Source organism: Amborella trichopoda, chromosome 11 (assembly GCF_054954075.1).
Source record: "Amborella trichopoda isolate Santa Cruz 75 chromosome 11, AtrichopodaSantaCruz75HAP2 v2.0, whole genome shotgun sequence".
Lineage (NCBI taxonomy): Eukaryota > Viridiplantae > Streptophyta > Magnoliopsida > Amborellales > Amborellaceae > Amborella > Amborella trichopoda.
In genome coordinates this window covers 31,565,779-31,573,797 of record NC_142346.1, presented here as the reverse complement: position 1 = coordinate 31,573,797, position 8,019 = coordinate 31,565,779, and positions in this window count along the sequence as shown.

Genomic DNA, 8,019 nt, shown 5'->3' with positions numbered 1-8,019 from the left:
GATCGTAGGGATTAGTTTTTAATGTCTTCACCCCATCAAACGGCTTTGCGACATGGAGAAATTTGTATTTACAGTCCTCACCCTATCGGACAGTACCCCTGAGGGCCATTTTGTGTTTTTGAGGGATCTTGTGGTCATCATCCTCACCCTAAGGACTCTTTTTTATTTTAGATGGATATTTCGATCATCGTCCTCACCCTCAAGGACGCTTTTTATTTTTTGAGGGACCTTTTAGTCATTGTACTCACCCTCAAGGACTCTTTCTGGTTTTTGAAGGGATCTTTCGATCATCTTCCTCACCCTCAAGGACTCTTTTTGGTTTTTTGAGGGATCTTTTGTTCATCATCCTTACCCTCGGGACCCTTTTTTATTTTGAAGCTTTGGAAGATCTTGTGAGGTTCTCACTTCCACATGAGCCATCTTGTGTTGTGATTGGATCCTAGCTGAGGATTTTTTGTGGACCTCATTAGCCAGAATTACACTTGTTTGGCAATTGGGTGTCGGCTGAGGCTGTGATGCTGCATCAACCTGCTTTATTGGTCCAAGTGCCCTTTGCGGGTTTTCACCTTAACGATTTTTACCAACCTCCTTTATTTTTGGGCTTCTTTACCCATGCCTTACCACCATGTCTACCCTTTTCATCCGTTTTTGCTCATGGCTCTCTTTCAAGTTTTCACCATTTTTTATTCACAATTTCATGACCGTACCCATCCACTTTGAATCTTCTTTTTTTTTTGAAATGTTTACCCTTGATGACCTTGTGGGTTTTCATCATGCCCGTCTCTTTTTTTTTGTGGGGGTATGTTTAAGGTCATGCCTCCAAGACCTTTTGCGAAACAGTTTAACATCATGTACCCTGGACGTGTACTATAGTTTAGGGTCATACAGCTGGACCATGGTGGTGGTGGATGGAGCCTTTGGAGGCCATGGAGTGAGCATGATGGTGATTATACTCACTTTGGGGAAATGGGAGGTGGATAGTGGTGACTTACTAACTGATGGTGAATATGAATGGTGGAATGGTTCGCCGTTTCATGAGCATGGGTGAAAATCATTGAGGAATGATGAATGGTAGTAATGAAGTGAATGGACTCACTGGGGAAGTAATGAAGGTGGTGTGTGCACACAAATAGGTCAGTTAGGGAAGGAATGCATGAAGATGCATGTAAAGGGCACCTATGTGTGTGTGGGGGACTAGTTTATAGTCATGCCTCTAGTAATTGGAACGTCAGGCGGCCAAGATGTGCACTACAGGTTTTAAGGTCATGTAGCTTGGACGATCACTACAGTTTAAGGTCATATAGTTTGGACAATCACTACAGTTCAAGGTCATATAGTTTGGACCACGGCTAGGCAATTTAAAGTCGTACTGCTAGGACCATGTAGTTTAAGGTCATGTAACTAGACCTTCGCTACAGTTTAAGGTCATATAGTTTGGACCATGCAGTTTAGGGTCATGTACCTAGACCATTTAGGTGGGTTGCCATGTGAGTATAGCTCCGTTGGGGGATAAAGACAGTGGCTCAGTGAGAAGCGGACCCACTGGGGATTAATGGGATAATGAGCAATGGTATGCTTGTAACTCCGCTGAGAATGACAGGCCGGAGCACAGATGCAAACCCACTAGGGATAGTGATGCAATACACCTGGTGGAGAGGTGCGTCCATTTCACTGTTTAAAATCGTGCGAATGGACTATTTGTCACACCATTTAACGTCTTGCTACAGGGACGTACATTACAGTTTTAAGGTCTTGTAGCTTAGACCATGGCTATGTAGTTTAAAGTCATGCGGCTAGGACCATGCAGTTTAAGGTCGTGCAACTAGACCTCCGCTACAGTTTAGGGTCATATAGTTTGGACCATGGTTGTACAGTCTAAATTCATGCAACTAGGACTGTGCAGTTTAAGGTCGTGTACCTAGACCTTCGCTACAGTTTAAGGTCATATAGTTTGGACCATGCAGTTTAGGGTTGGGCCCCTAGACCATAATGTGGTAAGAGAATGTAACTCCATGGGGAACAGAGCCGTAACTGAAGACTTGACTCTATAAAGATATCATGACTGTAGCGCAGAGAATGGACTCCCTGGGGATGCAAAACGGTGTTCACTGAAGATGACATGTCATAGCATTTGGGTGTAGCCCATTGGAGCGAATAGTGGGAGAGCCACGTACAACATGCGCACCGTTCTAAGCTTCAAATAACGCACGCGGTGCAAAGCCTAGATGATGCGCATGACGTTGAGACCATGGATGATGCGAACGACATTAAGCCCATGGATGATGCACACAGCGTTAAGAAAGGAAGAGTGTCGTGCGACGCTAGGCTCGGTAACACGCACGACACTAGTATCCGGAGGACGCGAGCGACGTTAAGCTTGGGAGGAGCGATGCACGACGATAAGTTGGATGAGGCGCAGGTGTTAGGCATCGTGGAGTGCGGAAATTCTAGGCTTAGTAACATGCACGATGTTTGTATTGGAGGACGCGTGCAGCGTTAAGGCATAGCTATAGCAACAGACGGTAGCGGGTTCATGAGGCATAGGCAACAGCAACTCGCATTCAGGCCTTGGGCTTGACCCGCATCGGCCAGGACCTATCGCCATCTGAAGATGAGGATTGGAGCGCCATTTTGAGCTTGTGAGGGGCGCTTTGTGTTACCCTTGTCTATAATAAGGGGTAAAACACCATTTTCACCATTTTACTTACAGTAAAAACAGTGAGGGAGTTTAGTGCGGGAGAGAACTTCTGACAAGAAAAAATCTAGTGAGACCCTATTGCTCAATGACCATCTAATCTAGCCTCAATGAGTTTGCAGACATTCCCAGAGTGTTTGCGAGAGTTTACAGGGAGCGCCAAGGCCCCTCGAGCAAGGAACAATGGGTTATTTTTTTGTTGGGAAGAAGGAAACCCGACATAGTTGCAATGAGTTCAGGGGACTCTGGTGGTTTTCCTGACAGTCTTCTAGTCATTGGAAGAGAAGAAGGAGGAAGAGCAGTGGGCTAACTGAAAACACAGTGACATTTCAGTGAGTATTTTTACGGGATTGGAAAGGGGAGAAGAATGGAGATCGAGAGGTCACAAGGAGATTTTTGGAGAGTTTCTGGTGGTTTCCCGATAGGATTGGTCACCGGTGAGGAGAGGGAAAGGACGGGGAAGGTTTCCCGGTAAGTAGAAAGGAAGGTTTTTGGTGAGAAAAGGAAACACCGGTAGAGACCTGAGGGGTCGAGACTTGAGGGGTCGCGATCTGTAATGGTTAGGAGGTGAAGAGCTGTGAGATGACGAACGGTCACCTTCCACACGCATGGTGTCAATACACGTCACGCGTGATAGGCAGCGTGCCTAACTTTTGAGGGTAGTGGCGCATTCAAGTGTTTGCTGCTGGCGCTAGAGCACAAGCGGCGCTAGCCCCCCTTTGCTCGCAGAGGACATTGTGCCTTGAGTTAACAGACGGTGCTACTTCTTGGTCCTCGTGCCGTGCTACAGCTTTACTTTGATAGACGGTGACAGACCCTTTGTCGCGAGGCAGCATTGTGCCCTTGCCTTGACGTACGACGCTACTACTTCAGTGGGAAGACGGCGATAGCCTTTATAAGAGCAACCGTCGTTACGCCTTAAGTGACTAGCCGGCGATAAACCCTTGCGAGAATGGCCGGTGCTACATCTTGAGAACTCAAACGGCGATAGCTTCATAGCCGGAGCTAACCTTTATTCATGCTGCCGGCGATAGACTTGCTTTTTTTCGCACGGTGGTAATACTGCCCCTTAGCGACTTGCGCAAGGCAGTGAAGCCTTTGACCTAACTTCATGGCCTAGCCTTCAAGCGCCATTCCTTACTTGAAGAACCTCCCGCAAGTAGGGGAGCTTGGCAGTAATGAATTCACCGGCGAAAGCTTGGTGAGGGGTGAGCCAATCTGGCTCACCGAGGCTTTATGTGAACCAAGGTGGCCTTTGAGCGTCACCTTTGCTAGTGACCCCGTCCGCTTTGCTAGTGATCCCGTCCGCTTTGAGGTTAGAGAAGATAGCGACCGGAATGTAAGAATAGAAGAAGGGGTAGGCCTCTTCCATTTTTTGCATGGAATCTGGCCTCAGGTGAGAACTTGCTGACCTTAGGCAAGAGGATGATGAAGACGCCAGGCTTGAAGTGGTCTTCTACTGGCCTCCGGGTGCAAGAGGAGAACCAGTATTTGAAAGGGTACTCTTCCAAGACTGTAAGAGTGTTGAGCCGATACCAGGGCATTCTGAAGCACATTTCTCTGCTAGTTTCCATTCAATGTTCGACAGGATACTATGACTATTGCTCGAACACGGTCAAGGTGCTATTGGAAACCTGGAGCCACGTCAGTAACACATGGCTGCTTGGTCATGGGGAAGCAGGGATGTCTCTGCTAGATCTACACTTCATCGGTGGGCTCCCACTCATCGGTGCTATGTATGACGACTTCGTTCCCCTGAACTCAATCATTTTTGGAGGTGAATGAGTCAGGAAAGAAGACCCACCGGCTGGACTGCAAGAGTTATTTGGGATTTACCAGTTGCTCTGCTCTGAGTCCAAGCATGGACACAACTCGTTCACCTAGTGGGCGGCATTCTTCTATGGAGACTGTAATGATGAAGTTGGCCCAAGCCCGAGAAGAAAGAGGAGGGCCTCCATGAAGGGAACCCCTCAAGTATTTGAAATGTACAATGAGAATGATCACATCTTCCTGGCGACATAGTTAGTGCTCTTCCTGTGCAAGTTTTCTCTCCCCAAAGGAGCAGACACTATACGTCTAGGCACGTTCTTTGTTGCCTGGGACATAGCGAGGGGACGAAAGTACGTGCTTGCGCAGCCGGTGCTATGCAGCATTTACTATGACTTGGGAGCCATTTTTAGAGGAAAATCCTATCAATGCGATGAAGGAGGCAACGACATAGTGGATGACGAAGCCTTCCCAGGGGACTTCAAGATGCCTTTCCCCATCCACTACGTGTACTGGCTCGGGGCTTATTTCCCCAACTCCTACCTCAGAAATAGGGTATTGGAGGAAACATTGTGCCCGTTTCTCCAGAGGATTGCTGGGCAGAAAGTAGTCTTCCATACTCCTAGTTATGCACGTAGCTTGTTCTACAATGACCACCTTCACATGAGTAGGCTTGCCTTCCCGGTCGGAAACCTTAGGGATCGTGCTTTTTCTTACCACTTGAGCAAGAAGCTGGATGGTGCTTCTACTACTCATACTGAGCTCATGTACATGTTGAGTGTCAAAGGAGAGGTTCTACCGCACCATCCATAGTGCCAAGCTTGAGGGATATTTCTCTCATCGATTTGCTCGATAGTACGGGATATACCAAGGGTGCCCATTCTTGGTATTCTTTGAGAAGTGGTACAGCAAGAAAAACCGCAGAAACAAGGACTAGCTGGGGACTCGTCATGAGACTTGGCTTGCGAGATATATTCGCATGGCTTGAGCGACGTGCTTGGACTTCACTGAGATCAACAAGTACATGTTGCCACATTTTAGCATAACAGTGCGAGCATCTGAGGCCCATGAACGTTGGTTGCGGATCACCAATAAGGGGTGTTGGGATGTCAGCCACCCTTGAAAAGGGGAGAAATCCAACTGGAGTCAAGAACGTGATAGAGGAATGTGGTGAGGAATCCTCCATTAGTAGAGGTATTCACCCGGAGGTTCCCCTGGAATTGGCCCGACATTGGGCGGCCCCGCCAAATTGCTGTGGACAAGTCTCTGCCATGGTTCCTTGATATGGAGAAGAAGACCGAGAGCATCTTCGACACCTCTCTGCTATTTTCCAGTGGAAAGAGGGCCACAAGGTTCCGGGGTATAAAGAGCGCCAGGTTCAATACTTGAGCAAGTTGATAGGAAGCGACCCTCACAACAAACTTGCCGCCAACTCTTCTCGAATGGGTGCTTTTGAGACTGTTGCACTTTATCAAGCGAGGGGGAAGAAGAGGAAGCGGGCTGCCCCGGCTGTTCCTCATGCGGAAGCTCATCGTGAAGCACATGCTCCATAGTGCAAGGGGCCCAAACTTCCAGTGGTTCGAGAGCCAGAAGATGGTTCGTCATCGGCTGTATCCTCAGAGTCCTATGTGTCTTTGGCGGACTCTGATTCACCCTCTACTCTAGAGGATTCATCTTCCCTTTCACCTGAGCCTTCTTTTGTCTCTACATAGGTTTCAACAGGTGAGGGAGAGGCTTCTGTCCCAATGGAGATCAATGAGGCTGACAATGCAAGCTTTGAGGGTGCTGCTCAAGGTGAGGAAGTTGCTATGGTCGAGGAAGCTACAACACCTACAGAAGCAGAGGATGCAGTCATGAGAGGGGCAACCCCAAGCTCTGCTTAGGAGGGAGGACCCGTGGTTATAGAGGAGGCTCAGGCCCCAGAGACTGAAGAAGGGCGACCCGAGATGCAGGAAGAGGTCGAAACGTAGAGAAATCTTCAAGGGGCTGACCTCGAGGGCTCAGAGGTGGTAACCCTGGCTGTCAAAGAGGTGGGCCTTGTGGAAGATCGTGTATCTGAAATCCAGGCAGACAAGGGCTAAGAAGGAGAGGGGAGAACCATCGCACCTGTCGAGGCAGAGGCGGGGGTTCAAGAAGAGAGGGAGCAGGAAGAATACACCGCCCCTGAAGAGGAGGTTACCATGATGCACCATGATACTGAGGTGGTAGCTTCAAGAGGGGAGGCCGCCCTTGCCTCAGCTGAGGCTGCAGAGCCTATAGAGGGGGAAGCTACAACACCTGAACATGAGAGGGTCGATCTTGAAGAGGTCATGGAAGGAGAATTGAGCAAGAGGGTTGTTGCTGAGATACCAGGGCAGCCTGAAGTTGTCCCTAAATCTAGGGAGTTAGAGTCCTTAAAATCCTCAATGGCACACAACAGTGAACTGGCGAAGGCCCAGCTACAAGAGAAGGAGGCTACTGTCTCTCATAGGTCTGCCCTTGCCGAGGAGGCCATAACAGGGTAAAGACCCTGAAGGTGAAAATAACCAAGTGGGTGCAAGTACTTGAGAAACTGGAAAAGGAGACGGCAGCTTGGGAGGCTGAGGATAAGGGGCTAGGCCAGAAGCTGCTTGACCTCGAGTTCTTCTTGGGCAAAAAGTTGACCATGGTGGAGCATGAGGCCGGGCTGACGGCCGAACTGAGGGGAGCATCCAGTGGGCAAGGGCATTGGCTTAAGAGTGCAGGGTAAAGGTCAATGAGATCATTGACCATTTCTGGTAGTGGCTTCTTTCTCTTTTTCTTTTCATTTCTTCTATTACATAGAAAAGAAGTTTGTAATGCCCCCTTGATTTATGAACGAAATAGATCTTTTCTCTTTCTGTGTGATGCATGTCTTTTATTCTTCCTTCTCTTTTTGTTTCATTGTTTCCACCCTTTCACCGCGTGAGATGAAAAATAATAGCCCACTCCTTGCTTTGTCTTATGACAGCTTGCTGTGGCTTTAGTGACCTCAAATGGGGGAGCAGTTGCTTCCTCACCCCTCAGCGTTAGATTAGATAAGGGCTCATAATTCATGGTTCTCATGATTTGGTGAGCTTGTTCGCTGTAAATACTCTAATCTGGGGGAGCCTTAGCTTCGCTTCGAGGTGCATTGCTCTTGAGCACGTCATAGGTCTTATCCGCCAGTTGTGAAATGAAATGCCTTATGGCTTGTATGCGACCTTGAAGCCCATTGATTTCTCTGATGTTTCGGGGATGAGGCATTTCAGTGATGGCTCATATTTTGGATGGGTCCACCTTATTGATTCTTTGGCGTACTCTAAAGCCTAGTAATTTGTTGGATTCTTTTCCAAAGGCACATTTTTGCGGATTGAGTTTGAGTTGATGTTTTCGAAGTCTTTTGAAAATGGTTTTCAGGTTAGTGAGATGATCAAACTTCGTCTTTGACTTGACCAGAATGTTGTCTACATAGTCTTCCATAATGGTATGCATTAGATTGTGGAACATGCTAGGCAATGCCTGTTGATACGTTGCTCCTACGTTTTTGAGATTGAAGTGCATTACTTTGTAACAATAGG